Raw genomic sequence first — 18,343 nt, 5'->3', positions numbered from 1 at the left:
TAAGAGCGAACAAAAAAAAAAAGGTTATTAGACGTGCTTTTGAAATCTTAATTATGTGCACTTTTATGTGTATTAAAGTAGGAGTTTACTTTGGCAGTTACTGATTCCAAATGAAATTTGCAAGGGCATGGTGCATTAATTAAGGTTGAGTTATGTTGAAGTATGTAGAGTCTCACACATTCTATAATTGTGAGTTCATATCTTATTTAGTAGTTTCTATTTCGGTGAAACCTATCACACAATATAAATATATAAATCGTAGGTTAGAGTAAATATACTCAAAACCCTACCTTCTTCTTGTGCCTCCATCCTTCTTCTTCTCCACTTCATCTTTTTAAGCTAACCAACTAACCACTATATGAATCTCCTAACATAATTTAACATGGTATCGGAACCGACTCTGTTTAGAGAATGCTAGGAGAAAGATCCGCAGTTTCAAGGTTCCAGTTTTAGTATTAATTGCCGTCTTAGTATTGTTTTGCTTCCGCAATCTCTCAGTATTGATAAAGAAGAGTACGTCAAGTTTTCAGAGGGGAAAGGCGTGGTATCACCATCTCCATCTCTCAGATTTCTAGAAATTCTAAGTACAAGCCAAGACGCCGGTTTCTCCTTTGCCAAACGCCTCGGTCTCAGGTCTATCTCTCAGTTTCTTGTTGCAGCCGCACACGCGCTCAGTTTCTCCTTTGCCAAGGCGCACACACGCTCTGGGTCAGTATCTTGCAGTTTATCTTCCTTTCCATATAGTGAGTTTTCCTTCTCTTTACAATGACTGAAGTTATTTCAAAATCCGATGAATTTGGTAATACGTCTGTGCTCTCTGTTGGTATGACCTCTGTCAAATTGGAGGGTGTTGCCAATTACCTTCAATGGGTAGAAACAGTTACTGTTTATCTTACTAGAAAAGGTAAGAAAAGTCATATGATAGATTTCTTAAATGATAAATTAAAGACAACCTGGACGAAAGATGATGCCTTGGTTAAGAATTTTCAGTGGAATACTATGGAAAAGGATGTTTGTAATATTGTGCGGTTTTTCAAAACCTCTAAGGAGATTTGGGAGTATCTACAAGAATCATACTCTCAATCTCAGAATACTTCATGTATCTTTCAGTTGTATGAGAACATCTTTGATCTAACTCAAGGCGATATGTCTATCTGAGTATTATAATTCTCTTCGTAGCAAGTGGGAAGAACTGAATATTTATCACCCACTTACTACATATATAAATCAGTTGAAGAAACAATGAGAGGAATTTCGAGTCTCAAAATTCCTATCTGGGCTATGTCCCGAGTTTGCTAATGTGAAAGCCCAATTTCAAGCTGAATCTAAGCTCCCTACTATGTCTGAATGAAGCATATTCTTGTCTTTCTTGTATCACTGCACTTCCTCCAAAGCACAATGATAGTGCAGCTTTATTGATCCCTCCAAGCAGCAATAACTCTAACAATCCCTCCTCTGGTTGTGTTAATGGAGGTAGAGGGGGTAGAGCCAGTCGTGGACGTGGAGGTGGTCGCAACCAAGGGATAGGCTGTGGTCGTGGTATGGGTGGTTTTGATCCTTGTGGGCGCACAAATCATAGTTCTGATTTTTGTTGGGATATAACAGGTCACCCACCTTTGCACACAACCAACAATGCCACAGTAGTTGATCAGAAAGTGACCGACTTTCAACAAGTTCAAGAAGACCTTGCATCCCTGATGAAGCGAATATAAGCTATTCCAGTCAGTTCATCGAGTCCATCTAACCAACCCTAGCCGACTCAGGTAAAACATGTCTTCATACAAGTGGTAACAACTCTTGGGTCATTGACTCAGGAGCTTCTGATCATATGACAGGTAATCCTCAATTGTTTTCTAATATTGAGTATACTCATACACCATCATCTATCATATTAGCAAATGGGGCTAAGGCTAGTATTCGTGGTCGGGGTACTATTCAGTTAACTCGTTATGTGTCACTTGTCTCTATCTTGCTTATTCAAAATTTCCCCTTTAATCTATTGTCTGTTCATCGTCTCACCCAATCTCTTCACTGTAATGTCATATTTTCTTCCACTCATGTTGTGTTTCAGGATCTACAGACAAAGACACTAGTTGGTGGGGGGTATGAGCACAGCGACATCTATTACTTTCAAGAGAGTTATGGGCACTCTCACCAGAAGCATGCTATCACAGTCTCGGTCTCTCCTGTTCAGTGGCATAGACGTCTTGGTCATCTTCCTCTGGCTAGTTTGCGAAGTTTAGTTCCCAGTATTTATTCTAGTATTCAGTCTTTAAGTTGTGAGGTTTGTGAGTTAGCTAAACATCATCGTGCTACTTACAAAAATAGGTTAAATAAGTATTTTAGTGGTCCTTTTCAGTTACTTCATTCAGATGTCTGTGGTCCTTATAGAACCATTGGCCTTTCTGGAGCCAAGTACTTTATTACTTTTATCGATGATTTCTCTCGTGTTTGTTGGGTATATATTATGGAAAATAGTTCTCAAGTATTCTCTGTTTTTCAAAAATTCTATGTTGAGATTACTAATCCGTATTCTGCACACATGCATGTTTTTCGAACTGATAATGCCAAAGACTATACCTCTGCCATATTCAAGTGTTTTTTTGATGACCATGACATTACACATCAAACCTCATGTGTGGATACACCTCAACAAAATGGGGTTGCTAAAGAACAGACCCATTCTTGAAGTTACCCGATGCTTAATGTTTCAAACAAATCTCCCAAAGTTTTATTGGGTAGAGGCAGTCCTTACTGCCACATACTTGATTAATCCTATGCCCTCTTCAATGTTAGGTGGAAAAATACCACACTCTGTTCTTTTTCCTGGTCAACTGTCCTTCCATCTTCCCCCTCGTATTTTTGGTTGTGTTTGCTTTGTTCATAATCTTCAACTGAGTCGTGATAAATTGGACTATCGTGCTATTAAGTATGTTTTCCTTGGGTATTCATGTACACAGAAAGGGTACAAATGTTATAGTCCTCATCTGCGCAATTCCTTTGTTTGTGCTGATGTTACTTTTTTTGAAGATGTCCCATTTTACTCTTTAGTAGGGAAGGTGTCCTCTGAACCATTTGAGGATTGTGTTATGCCATCTGGTGTTGTTGAATCTTCCTGTGACTATTGGTGTTCATGGGGGAGCTAATAATCAGGTTATCACTACTGATGTTGGAGAGCCAGCAGACGGAGTGCGTGCGTGTCCCTTGCATATAGCTAAAGAAGACGGAGTGCGTGCGTGTCCCTTACAGATGTCCTTATAGGAGCACGTGCACGCCCATTGCCTGCAGCTGATGTTCGAGAGTTTGAGGCCGAAAGTTTAACTGCTCCGCTGCCCTCACCTCTTCCCACTATGTCTGTGGATCCTATTACCATTTTGTCTGACCTTGATGTTCCTATTGTCCTACGGAAACTTGAACATCCACCTGCCAGTATGTGTCTTCCTAGTAAGACGTATGCCCAATATTCTATTTCTCAGTATGTTTCCACTGATCATTTACCACCATCTGTCAAGTCTTTTGCTACGTCCTTGTTGTCTGTCTCTGTCCCTTTTGACTACAGGGAAGCTCTATCCCATCTTGGCTGGAAGCAAGCAATGGACGAGGAGTTAAGTGCCTTGTATTCTAATGACACTTGGGTCCTTATAGATCTTCCTTCTGGGAAGAAAGAAGTTGTTTGTAAGTGGGTTTTCATTATTAAGCATAATCCGGATGGTACTATTTCTCGTTTAAAGGCCCGCCTTGTTGCAAAAGGCTTTATCCAGACTTATGGATATGGTATTGATTACTCCGAGACGTTTTCTCTTGTTGCAAAGTTAGCCTCTGTGCGTATTGTTATTTCTATTGTTGTTCATCATCACTGTCCTCTGTTTCAGTTGGATGTGAAGAATGCATTTTTACATGGAGATCTCCTGGAGGAAATCTATATGGTACAACCTCCTGGTTTTGTTGCTCAAGGGGGGAAAGTCTGTCGATTAAAGAAGTCTCTTTATGGGCTCAAGCGGTCTCCTAGAGCTTGGTTTTATGGGTTTAGCCGTGTTTTTGATGGCTAATGGAATGACTAGGTGTGAATATGATCATTTCGTGTTTTACCAAAAGACCCAGCAAGGAATTATTGTCTTAGTTGTGTATGTTGATGATATCATTGTCACAGGGTCTAACAAACCGGGTATTGCTCGACTTAAAGTCAATCTATCAAGACAGTTCCAGACCAAAGATCTAGGAGAACTGAAGTATTTCTTAGGCATTGAAGTTACAAGGTTCCCTGGTGAAATTCATCTCTCATAGAGAAAGTATGTATTGGACCTACTTAGTAAGACAACTAATTTAGGAGCTCGCCTAGTAGAGAACTCCTATGGATTTGAACGACAAACTCCAGTAAGATGTTGGAGAGTTGTATGCCGATATTGAGGGATACTGTAAACTGGTGGGAAAGCTGATATATGCTACTATCACTCGCCCAAATATCTCGTTTGCAGTTAGTGTAGTATCTCAGTATATGCATGCACCACTGATTCCTCACTACCAGACAGTTATTTGTATTGTGCGGTATTTGAAAGGTTCTCCTGGTCGTGGATTGGTATATCGTTATAATAGAAATTTTGATGTTGTTGGATATTCAGATGCTGATTATGCAGGATCAGTTTCAAATAGACGATCCACCACTGGGTATTGTACCTTCCTTTGTGGAAATTTGGTGACATGGAAGAGTAAAAAGGAAACAGTTGTGTCAAAGTCTAGTGCAGAGGTTGAGTATAGAGCTATGGCTCAGGGGGACTGGTGAGTTAATGTGGATTTGTAATCTGCTACATAAGTTAGGTTTCGAGGTACATCTACCGATCCCTCTTCATTGTGACAATCAAACAGCCATTCATATCGCTTCTAATCCAGTATTTCATGAGCGAACTAAGCACATAGAGGTATATTGTCATTATGTCAGACATAAGGTTGAAACAAAGGAGATAAGTACTCCTTATGTGGCGTCTCGAGATCAATTAGCTAATATCTTCACCAAACCAGTGATTCGTCCAGTTTTGAATTATATTGGTAACAAGCTGGGCATGAGCAATATCTATGCTCCAACTTGAAGGGGGGTGTTAAAGTATGTAGAGTCTGACACATTCTATAAGTGTGAGATCGTATCTTATTTAGTAGTTTCTATTTCGGTGAAACCTATCACCCAGTATAAATATATGAATCGTAGGTTAGAGTAAATATACTCAAAACCCTACCTTCTTCTTGTGCCTCCATCCTTCTTCTTCTCCACTTCATCTCTTTAACCTAACCAGCCAGCTAACCACTATATGAATCTCCTAGCATAATTTAACAAGTTAAAATTGAACTAATGGCTCGAAATAGACATACTGACTTATTGATACTTGAACGCGATGCACATTAACGTGAGTTTAGACTATATGTTCTTTCTATCTAATAAATATAAATATACATAATTTAGTTGAATTAGTATATAAGTAAAAGAGTCAATTACCAATTCCATGGATGGGATTGATTTCTTGGGGATCAAGTAATCTATTACTCTCTATAAATGGTATCTTTTCCAAAATATCCTCTTCTTTTGCTACTTTAAAGTTATTTCATTGGCGCCTTTCCAGTTTCTTCTCTCGTGTAGTCCTTCCATCATATTTCCCAACGTTTTCAATTGTACGTTCTCGTTTTAATACAGAGCAACCCCTTACCCCATGCCTTTTTGGTTAAAGCATCTCAAAATCTCTTCATTTTCTGAAACATTTCATCCTCAAAATTTCCTCATTATCATGTTATCCTCACTACATTTTATTCTCTTAATGTATGCAAAATTCTTCTCCAGCAGCAATGGATCTCTAACTTTCATGATTTCTCCAATGGTATGCACGTATTGATTCATCATCTGAGAATTGTTATTCCCTTTTTTTTGCACAACAATCCGATCTCCCGTTCATGTTTTATTGTTGAGATGGTACGTTTTTTGTTACATCAAAAGGGTTATCTTCTTCTTCTTTTTTTAAAATATTTAGAGGGTTAAGGCTGACCCACACCGGTTACATCGAAGGACTCTAGCCTGAAGACTTACATTGCTCGAAAGCTTATCAACCTCGGAGAGACACTAGCCCGAACTTACACTGCCCGAAGACTCATTAACCCCGAAGGGAACCTAGCCTGAAGGCTCTTGCCAATATGCCATTTTGAGTAGACTCAATCACTTCCACCTTGTCCATGAAGACTTGCTTTCACTCCTTGGTCCACCTATCTTAACAACATCCTTGTTACTAGCCCGAAGGCTCACCTAGCCCAAAGGCCCATCACATAATTACACAAGGAAGAAATCCCAACCAACACTTGGTGGGATTCAAACTTGCAACCTCTCCCATGAGGAGAGGGGTACACAACCAATTGAGCTAGAAGCTTTTGTGTTAAAAAAAAGAGGTTATCTTTAATATATTTTAAAATAAACTTTTGGGTTTAGGACACAAATCTAGAGATTATTTGATTGGTTGCAGACTATATACATGATTTTCTATATGATACTAAAATCTCATGCCCCTGTGTCCGTATTTATATCACAGGGAGAAACTCTCCAAGATAGATCGGGAAAGAAAGTAACTCGGAAGGAAACTTTTTTTTAATCACTCACAAGAATCGGGTAGATGAAAGTTCAAGTATACCCTTGATGCGAAATTAAAAACGGCTCGAGTAGATGAAATGTCAAGTATACCCCAAATACGAAATAATAAGCGGCCCAACCCAACTGAAATGACCCAGTGTATATAAGATGAACAATAGTGTATGAGCAATCATTATTCATACCTCATCATGGGCATTGAACAATCACAGTTCATATGAACAATCAATGCTCATACCTATTTGGGGTTTGAACAATCATTGTTCATACCTTAATATAATGTATGATCAGTAAGAACACCTATTGGAGTATAAACAATCATTGTTCATATCTATTTGGGATATGAACAATCAATGTTCATACATTTTTTTTTGGTTGGTCAAATGTGTAGGCAAGCCTAAATGTTCATACCTCAATATAATGTATGATCAATAAGAACACCTATTGGAGTATGAACAACAATTGTTCATATCTATTTGGGGTATGAACAATCATTGTTCTTACTGGTCATACATTATATGATGTATGAACAGTATGAACATTTATTGGAGTATGAACATTCATTGTTCATACCTATTTGGGGTATGAACAATCATTGTTCATACCTCAACATGAGCTATGAACAATCATTGTTCACACCTATTGATTGTTCATATCTCAATGTAATGTAAGAGCAGTAAGAACATCTATTGGAGTATGAATAATCATTGTTCATACCTTAACATGAGCTATGAACACTTATTGTTCATATTGTTCATACATCAATATAATGTATGATCAGTAAGAACACTTATTGGAGTATGAACAGTGATTGTTCAATTCATACTTATATGGGGTATGAACAGTCACTGTTCATAACCCTATATGAGCTATGAACACTCATTGTTCATATCTATTTGGGGTATAAACAATTAATGTTCATACCTCAATATAATGTATGATCAGTAAGAACACCTATTGGAGTATGAACAATCATTATTCATATCTATTTGGGGTATGAACAATCATTGTTCATATATCTCAACACGAGCAATGAAAACTCATTATTCATATGAACAATCATTGTTCTTACTGATCATACAGTATGTGATATATGGACAGTATGAACAGTCATTGGAGTATGAGCAATCATTGTTCATACCCCAAATCACTGTTCATACCTCAACATGAGCTATGAACAATAATTGTTCATACCTATTTGGGGTATGAACAATCAATGTTCATACCTCAATATAATGTAAGATGAGTAAGAACATCTATTGAAGTATGAACATCATATTTGGGGTATGAACACTCATTGTTCATACTTTTTATACATCAGCATAATGAATGATCAGTAAGAACACTTATTGGAGTATGAACAATCACTGTTCATCCCCCATAATGAACTATAAACACTCATTGTTTATATGAACAATTATTGTTCATATTTATTTGGGATATAAACAATCAATGTTCATACCTTAATATAATGTATGATCAGTAAGAACACTTATTAGAGTATGAATAATCATTATTCATATCTATTTGGGGTATGAATAATCATTGTTCATATCTCAACATGAGCTATGAATACTCATTGTTCTTACTGATAATACATTATGTGATGTATGAACAATATGAACACTTATTGGAGTATCATACCTATTTGGGGTATGAACAATCATTGTTCATACATCAACATGAGCTATGAACAATCATTGTTCATACCTGTTTGGGGTATGAACAATCAATGTTCATACCTCAATATAATGTAAGATCAGTAAAAACATTTATTGGAGTATGAACAATCATTGTTCATACCTATTTGGGGTATGAACAATCAACATAAGCTATGAACATTCATTGTCCATACTGTTCATATATCAACATAATGTATGATCAGTAAGAACACTTATTGGAGTATGAACAGTGATTTTTCATACCCCCAATATGAGCTATGAACACTCATTGTTCATATGAACAATTATTGGTCATATCTATTTGGGGTATGAACAATCATTGTTGTTATTGATCATACATTATGTGCTGTCTGAACAATATGAACACTTATTGAAGTATGAATAATGATTGTTCATACCTATTTGGGGTATAAACAATCAATGTTTATACCTCAATATAATGTATGATCAGTAAGAACATCTATTAGAGTATGAACAATCATTGCTCATACCTCAACATGAGCTATGAATACTCATTGTCCATACTGTGCATACATCAACATAATGTATGATCCATAAGAACACTTATTTGAGTATGAACAATGATGATTCATACCCCAATATGAGCTATGAACATTCATTGTTCATATGAACAATTATTGTTCATATCTATTTGAGGTATGAATAATCAATGTTCATATCTCAATATAATGTATGATCAGTAAGAACACCTATTGGAGTATGAATAATCATTATTCATATCTATTTGGGGTATGAACAATCATTGTTCATATCTCAACATGAGCTATGAATACTCATTGTTCATATGAACAATCATTGTTCTTACTGATCATACATTCTGTGATGTATGAACATTATGAATACTTATTGGAGTATGAGCAATCATTGTTTATACTTATTTTGGGTATGAATAATCACTGTTCATACCTCAACATGAGCTATGAACAATCATTGTTCATACCTATTTGGGGTATGAACAATTAATGTTCATATCTCCTCAATATAATGTATATGATCAATAATAACATCTATTGGAGTATGAACAATCATTATTCATATATATTTGGAGTTCATACCCCGAGTTCCTACCTATTTGGTGAGGTGTGAAGGCCTTTCTTACTTGTGTTTGTTGAAGTCATACGAGAATCCAGGATAGTATGGAGTATGGACCAAGTTCCTACTGATTAGTTTTGTCCTTATTTTGATTTTTTTTTTACTAATTAATCGTATGAACACGAATTATAATGCATCATTTCTATTCGATCCAAATGCACAAAGGCATTCCCATCCATATAACACACAAAATAGAACTAACAACAGCCAAAATCAAATCAGATATCAAATCCAACCCAACATTGTTTGCAAACTCATTCTACATTTTACAATAATTAGTCAACACAAACACCAAAACCAAACATCTCCAGATTCGAAATTGGAATTATTCAAACTCTTTAAACTTATCATTATAAATCACACTTACCCATTTCGGCTATTCATTAGAAGATTGATTATTATTACTATTACCACCTTCAGTATAATGTAGATCAATGTAAATAGACTTTCACCTCTACCATTTAACCAGGATTAAAAGCTTGCAAGTGTTCGAGTTATTGAAAAACGAGTAACGAGTACAAACATAAACAGCATAACAAGGGTCACCTAGCATAGCCAGTAATCAACACCAAGAAATGCAAATAAATTCTAAATTAATATAAATTCTAAATTAATTTATAGTGGTGGTGGGGTCGGTGGAATGAAAGACATCATGATCATGCAGAATGGGTTTGGTGAGCATTACTTGATGCAAGAACACCTTTCTAATAATGGCGAAGAAGATGCTTCACTTGTATATCAAACTACGAAGGGTATATTTGGAATTTAAAAAAAGAAAAAAGTCTCATGTCAAACAATTTTGTCATTATGAGCTATTTTTTATTTGAAATATGGTTTCGTGGGCCATTATAACTTCGGATTTGGTTGTGTGGGTGATTTTCAAAAAAGCTTGTCCTCTGGAGTTGTTTTAATGCGAAATTGGGTCTTGGGACCAATTTCTTGTTTATATCAATTATACCACTATCGCAATTAATTGTTTGTGTTACATGTTATTTTCCTTGCAGTTCTTGAATGTATATACGTTGGTTGTCTTTTGAATTCTTACACCAATACAGCTTACGAGGATAGGAATTTTACGGATTGATGTGGAACTATTTTACTTATCAATGTGGCTAATGTTTTGCCGGCTTTGAAACCTCTTTGAGTTGTTAGTTAAAATGTCAGTCGATTACAAATTGGATTCAAAAAATGTATGTTCACGTTGCATGACTGTACATGGAAGTGTTGAGGTACCATATATCTAATTAAGCTAATTTTGGCCACCTATCATACTACTATTAGTTTTCAAATCATTGTGACTAGAGATAATGGCGACTCTAAGGGTGTGTTTGTTAAATTTTAACTCGTGGAAAGGAAAGGAAATAAAATGGGTGGTTCACTATGGAATGGAATGGAAAGAAAATAATTTTAAATGGTATGTGTTTGGTAAACTGGGGAAAGGAAAGTAAAAACTGAGGAAATGAATAATCATGTTTGTTTGCAAAAGCTATGGAAATGAATAATTGTATTGTTGGGTCATGGGTGTATTAGTAGTAAGCCCTATCTATCTATTTCCTTTCCTTTCCTTTCCACAAAATTTTTAGGGGTTAGCTAAGGAGACAAAACCTTTTCCATTTCTATAATTTTGTTTCCATATGGAAAAGCCCATTTCCTTTCCATGGGTAAACAAACGCCTTAAAAACTATGGAAAAGGTGGACCACTCTTATTTTCCTTTTCTTTCCATAGTGTTTCCATCATAACAAACACACCCTAAATGTTGCAGTTGAGATGAGATAAAACTCGCTGTATGATGTATATGTTAGGAACTTAGGATGGGTCATGGGTCTGTAATAGAACTGGTCGATGGGGACACAGGGCCAAGGCCTGCTGATCGCTTTAGGCCTTCACTATTCTCTCTGTCGAGGAGACCATCCCCATACAATGATATGGAGGCATGGAGATATGGTGAAAGAAAGGGCAGCCTGAGTTGCCCTAAAAAGATAAACTATGGGCCACAACATATATTCACAATTCTTCTGATATCAAAAGAAAATAAAAAGAAATATAATACTTGACAATTCTTCCACGATGCTATGGAGGTGATGTAGCATAACAACAGTAATGTTACATTGATTAAGAGAAGCGCAAGTACAGAACAGCCACACTACGATTGCCTCGAGTGAAAGTGAGCGAAAAACTAAACTCTTATTTGAAAAGACAATTGACAAAGAAATTTCCTTGTGTGTTTATTTGGATGGATCAATTGGCCTGAAGAATATAACAAATTACTTTCACAGCATGATATGATGGAAATTGAGTATACTCGTTTACTTTACTTGAAATCTTTAAGGTTAGAAAGCAATTTCTTCCATAAAAAAAGAATAACTTAATAACTATTAGCCTGCTACTGATGCTAAAAAGAATCATTTGCTCATTTAACGGGATGCAAACCAGAAGGTTAGGATGTTTTCTCAACTGGCCTTTTCATTGAATTCGTAAGGATGCAAATAATAAATCAGAGTATTCCTTCTCCAGCAACTGCTCTGCACGTATGGTCAACAACTCTTCTGTTCGCTGCTAGAATGCAAGTAACTCGAAACCCTGTCCTTCTCTCGTTCCAAACACTCCTCAACCTTCAACAAGTACTCTGGAAAAGAATTTTCTTCAATCCACTTAGAAGACATTTTACAATAATAAGCAGAAGTATCATCAAGGAAGTCCACTTCAAAGTCGTTTTCATAATACTTGAGGCCAAGTTGAACGAAAATATCCAATACGTTCTTCAACAACGTTCGATCAATCCGCTCGCCCTCCCGCTCTCGGTCAATTAAAGAGATTACAACATCTTTCACTTTTACTTTAATATTTTCATAGACCAAATCGCGGAAGCAATTAAGGCCAACATCTTTAAGTGATACCAAGTTCCGCCGAGTAATGTAAGAATGAAAGAAAGCCACTTTAGCATAGTTTTATGATTAGCCCACCTTTCGACAAGTTCTCTCCGCATGCATTCATCCTGCGTTTCTTGTATAGATGGCAAAACGATGGAGGCGATATAGTCATCAAACGCCTTTTTGTATCGGTAGTAAAGTTCTTGACTGTGACGGCAATTACGGCTATATGCGGCACAGGTTGTAGATAACTGTGTATAGCTGCATCTTTTCTGCTGGCTTCATTGGTGACTCCGGAAGCCCTTCAAGAATCCTTATCAGCTTTGTTATTTCCAACTCCATGAGTCGCCATCCTTCCTTCTCGTTGCCATAATAAAAAACTTGAACAAAGACACAAATATTTTGATTGGTCTACTCGTAACAAAACTCTATAGAATGTCTTATTGTCTTCTATACATGGCCATTTTCAAGCTCAACAACAATCATATTCATCTTATCCCTCTTCTTTCTTGTTCTCTTCTCTTATCATCATCTTCTTTCTCTCAAAACTCTTCCACCACGACACTTTCTTCTCCAACTCACTATATTCTTCATCTTCAACACTTCCTACAAAACAGGAGGACACCCCAAATTCTGTAGTTGTCAATGCAGTGAAACTACCAAAACAGAGGAAAAACAGGGCAGAGACTAATTTGATAAAAAAATTGAGTTCTTGCGATTTTTTTTAGTGGTACTTGGGTTTTTGATGATTCTGACCCGGTTTATAAACCTGGGGCTTGTCCATTTATTGATGATGCTTTCAATTGTTTAAAGAATGGAAGACTAGATTCTGATTTTATGAAATGGAAATGGAAGCCTATTAGGTGTTTGATACCGAGGTCGATACTCGACACACAATCTTTTTATTGAGTTATGTTATCTTGCTGTGTTTTGAAAACTGTGGCGTTTTTATTTATTTATTTTTTTTTTTGTAGGTTTGATGGAAACATAATGTTGGAGATGTTGAGAGGAAAGAGACTAGTTTTTGTTGGTGATTCTTTGAACAGAAACATGTGGGAATCACTTGTGTGTGCTTTGAGAGAGTCTTTGGATGATAAAACTAGAGTTTTTGAGGTTTCTGGTTGGAATGATCTCAGATCAAAAGGGTACTACTCATTTCGATTTGAAGTAAGTTTGAGAACTTAGTTTTCTTTAGTTCAATGGTGCATTCATTTTTGTTCTGTGTTTTAAGAAACTCAAGCAATGTGTCCATATGTTCTTTGTCATAGGCTTCATTACAGCATAAGTTTGTTTGATGCGTGTCATTTTATTGGACTGATTCAGATAAATGAGACTAGGTTTGTTTGTGGAATTTTTGTAGGATTTTGATTGCTCAGTGGAGTTTGTCCGAGCGCCATTCCTTGTTCAAGAATGGAAAACCTTAAATTCAACTGGAGCTCACAAAGAGACCCTTAGACTTGATCTGATAAAGAACTCATCCTCTATTTATCAGGATGCTGATATAGTCATCTTCAAGGGTAATTTTCTCAAAATTTCTCAAGTACATGGTATTTGATATGGTCACAACTCACAACCACCTATTAGATCAACTGTATGTCAATGCATGTGTATGTGTCTGTGTCTGTCTAACACATCTCATTTCCTATTACTTCCCCTTTTATGAGAACCTTCAAAATGCACCCAGATTATCGTTTTCATATCCCAGTCCATTTTATTTTCAGAAAAAACTACTATCAGGAAGGTACTTTTGTCTACAACTACTTGAAGGTAAAAGACGCTTATACTAAGGCATTGCATACATGGGCAGAATGGGTTGATGCTAATATTGACCCAAGTCGAACTCGGGTCTTTTACAGAGGATATTCAGTTTCTCACTACAGGTATACTGCTCTCAACAACCAAGCAAATGATGAGGTGAAGTTGTAGTTTTAACATATGTGTGAAGATTGGGATATGTTTCCTGATGTTATTGCAGGGGAGGTAGATGGAATTCAGGTGGAAACTGCGACAGAGAAACAAAACTAATAACAAATGTCACCACTTGGCGAGATATCCCTGGATGAGGGATATACTTGAATCAGTTATAAGGGAGATGAAAACACCAGTGTTCTACCTCAACGTTACAAGGATGACAGACTATCGAAAAGATGGCCATCCCTCGATTTATCACCAGCCAGAGACGCAGAGAACTGCAGGGATGTATCAAGACTGCAGCCATTGGTGCCTCCAGGAATTCCAGATGCTTGGAATGAGCTACTCTACACAACTATTCTACTCTTACATCATGATTATTTAATCCATTACTGTTGATTAATGTGTAAATTTCTTTTTGCTGTACTTTTGGCAATTCGAGGAAAATGTTGTATGTCAATGTATGTTTTGTTCAGAATTGTATTGATGTGGGGAATCGCATAAATTGGAAGCCTGTGAAGCACATGAAATATAATAATTTTGTACATCTTCTGCATCTCAATCAATTTTCTTTCCCCTCGTTGATGTTTCCTAGTTCAGTTCCTTAGCAAAAACATTAACGTGAACCTGTCATTTCAGCTGATGGTCTGAGACAGCTACTTGGGAGCGGCGTCACCTAGCTATTTAGATAGGTTTTGATTCAGAAACAGACTTCAGTATACCGTCAAAGAGATCACGTGTAATGATGAGAACTTTAGTCTATGTTTGATTGCACAGGCCGGAGGCCGGAGAAAGAGCACCAAGGGAACTTTGCACCCTCTGCAAGATCTTTCCTGTACGCCACATCTACAAAACTTTTATGCATCCCTATGCAATTTTTACCATCTAAATTGTTCTTGACAGTGGGGGGAAATTCCCTTGTATGCTCCTTTTGCTTGAATTCTATTTCCAACAATTGTGTTTCCCAATAAAAAGTTCCCTTATGCGCGCAATTGAACACACCCTTAGATAATTGTTTTCAACACTCAAAAGCTTTGGATATGTGTCCCAAGTAGACACACATTAGATACGGTTAGCTAATGTGTAAGAGTATCCAAAACTCCAGACTATCCACCACCACCACCACTGGGTAAGAGCACCAATACAAACAGAATCTCATAAAGTATACACCATCTGGGAGATGAGGTTCAGCTACAACGACCAGTGGAACTTTTTTGGGTACAACGAACCCAAAAACTTCCTCCATATCTAAGTCCCTGGGTTTCATTTGGTTGGGCAATTTCCAAGTGAATCCATGTATAAGATTAGCCAACCCAGTTTCAATGAATTTCAGTCCAAGACTATACCCTGGGGACCTCCTCCATCCTGATCCAAAGGCCAATAATAGCTCAAAATGTTGTCCTTTAGCATCAATGTCTCTTCCAATGAGCCTTTCAGGGGTGCATCCCACAATGTGGGATCTCTACCTATACTCCACGTGTTTATAAGTATTCGTGTTCTATCACTTGTTTGGTAAGTGTTGTGTTATTTTGAATAAAACAAGATGTGAACTTGGGCTTGGGCTTGGGTTCTTTGATCCCTTATCTTTTTTTTTTTTTGGTAAACCATTTTCCTTAAACTGTTTACGGATAAGTTTGGAAACATAATTGGATATGGATTGGGAAACAGAAACGGGATAGACTTGTAGAATCCAATCTTTATCAAGAAACTGAAGCAGTTCCCTAATCTGGATGTACTAAGTCTCTACGTTTTCCTCTATAAATACTCCTATAACAACAGCCTATGAGATATGCGAAAAACTATTTTCTATACTAAGTTGAGGGCTATCATAAGATCAGCATCGTGGTTCTTCTTTTCTTCTTTGGTTTATCTACAGTAAACAAAGGAGAGTATAACTGGCTGTTGTATCCTGGAGGTTGACGAGTTTTGTCTACATAAAGAAGAACAGACGTGAAACAACCTTAAAGAAAGCATTTGATCCGTGCCTCAGCCAGCCTTCTTATTCACAGTTTGTTCTTGTTAGTTGCAGCAATTGTTACTAACAATTTTAAGGTTGTTTGATAATGGAACATGAAGAAGGTAACCAGTCCAGGTCCCACAATGACAACAGTCATAATCGACCGTTCAAGTTTGTTGGTGAGCACTTCAAGCGGTGGAAGGAGAAGAGATGATATTCTATTTGACCCTAGTGAAAGTGGAAAACGTTCTAAGTGAACCGATTCCTGATGAAGATGTCTTGTTGGAACCTGCTCTATCTATTGTTGTTGATAAGTGGATCGCTGCGGATTTCAAGTGTAAGAATTACATCCTGAACTTACTTGCTGGTGATTTATACGACTTATACTCTGAACTTTCGTTTGCTTTTGATGTTTGGGAAGCCCTACAAAAGAAGTATGATATTGAGGAAGCTGGTTCCAAAAAATACGCTGTAAGTCGTTATCTTAAGTTTCAGATGATAGATGACAAATCTGTTGTGTCTCAGTGCCATGACCTACAGATTATTGTTCATGAGATACTTTCAGAAGGGATGAAAATTGACAGGCAATTTCAGGTTGCTGTCATCATTGATAAGCTTTCTCCCTCTTGGAAGGATTTCAGGAACATACTAAGGCATAAGTCTAAAGAGTTTTCGATGGAGAGTCTTATTATGAGACTCCGTATAGAAGAGGAATCACAAAAACAAGACCTTAATGAGGAAGTTGCCATGTCATCTGCTAAGGCTAAGGTTAATGTGGTAAACCAACAAACCAATAAGACTAAATCTAGTTTGAAACCTAATAAGAAGGCCATGAAGAACAAACCTATTAACAAGAAAGCTCCACAAAATTAGAACCAGAATCAGGTGCATATGAATCGAAAACCACCATTGACATGTCGAGGAAGTTATGCGCTATACTTGCAAGAAGAAGGGGCATTATGCTAGGAACTGTAAGAGTCGTAAAGTCAGTGAGGCTAATATTACTGAGGAACCTTTTGTTACTATGATAACTGAGGTCAATTCTGTTAATGTCTGTGAGGGGTGGTGGGCTGATACTGGTGCTTCTAGGCACGTTTGTTATAATAGGAACTGGTTCAAGAGTTATACCATAACTACGAATCAGGAAGTCCTACTTGGTGATAATCATATGACCAAGGTTCTGGGTACTGGTGATGTTGAGCTGCAGTTCACTTCTGGGAAGAAACTGGCATTAAAGGATGTGCTTCATACTCCCCGAGATTAGGAAGAATTTGGTTTCGGTTTTATTTTGAACAAGGCCGGATTTCAAAGAAGTCATAGGTAGTGATCAGTATGTGATCACTAAGTCTGGGGTTTTTATTGGTAAGGGTTATGCATGTAATGGGATGTTTAAGTTGAATGTTGCTGATATGAATAAAACTTCTACTTCTGCTTACATGATCTCTTATTCTGTTAATGTTTGGCATGGTAGATTATGTCATTTTAATAGAAAGTATGTTAAGAACATGAGCGTACTTGGCTTAATTCCTAACTTGGATGATGATTTCACTAAGGCAAAAATCACAAAGAAGCCTCACAAATCAATTGAGAGAAGTACAAGCCTGCTAGACTTGGTACATACTGATATCTATGAGCTTGAAGGAGTTCTGACTAGAGGTGGTAAAAGATATTTTATTACTTTTATTGATGATTGCTCGAAGTTTGCATATGTTTATTTGCTGAAGAATAAAAGTGATGCATTTGATGCTTTTAAAACTTATATACTTGAGGTTCAAAATCAGCATGATAGGAACATTAAAGTAATTCGAAGTGATAGAGGTACTGAATATAGTTCTGCTGATTTTGATCTTTTCTTGCAATCACATGGTATAATCCATGAGACGACAGCTCCTTATTCACCTGAAATGAATGGAGTAGCTGAACGTAAGAACAGAACTCTTAAGGAATTAACTGTTGCTATGTTACTTAGTTCTGGAGCACCCTCAAATTTATGGGGTGAAGCTGTTTTGACTGTTTGCTATGTGCTGAATATAATTGCTAATTCTAATACAAAGGTTACACTTTATGAGCTATTGAAGAACATGAAGCCTAATTTGAGTTACTTCAGAATATGGGAATGTCTGGCTTTTGTAAGGAAGCATGATCCTAAAATCTCAAAGCTTGGGGGTAAGGCTTTTGAGTGTGTCTTTTTAG

General features: G+C 36.9%; 1 pseudogene across 1 annotated transcript; it reads left to right on the top strand.

Moving 5' to 3' along the window:
- The first annotated feature begins 4,053 nt into the window (after window positions 1–4,053).
- LOC147516716 (uncharacterized) lies at window positions 4,054–14,740 on the top strand (annotated as a pseudogene). Its single transcript, XR_015213039.1, has 8 exons — window positions 4,054–4,264; window positions 4,557–4,776; window positions 10,033–10,144; window positions 12,717–13,160; window positions 13,257–13,449; window positions 13,643–13,799; window positions 14,004–14,162; window positions 14,258–14,740. The product of XR_015213039.1 is annotated as an uncharacterized LOC147516716 (transcript).
- The last annotated feature ends 3,603 nt before the right edge of the window (window positions 14,741–18,343 follow it).

Source organism: Coptis chinensis, chromosome 2 (genome assembly GCF_015680905.1).
Source record: "Coptis chinensis isolate HL-2020 chromosome 2, ASM1568090v1, whole genome shotgun sequence".
NCBI classification, from domain to species: Eukaryota; Viridiplantae; Streptophyta; class Magnoliopsida; order Ranunculales; family Ranunculaceae; genus Coptis; species Coptis chinensis.
Note: the sequence above shows the minus strand (reverse complement) of the source record. Positions and strands in the feature narration are given on the sequence as shown.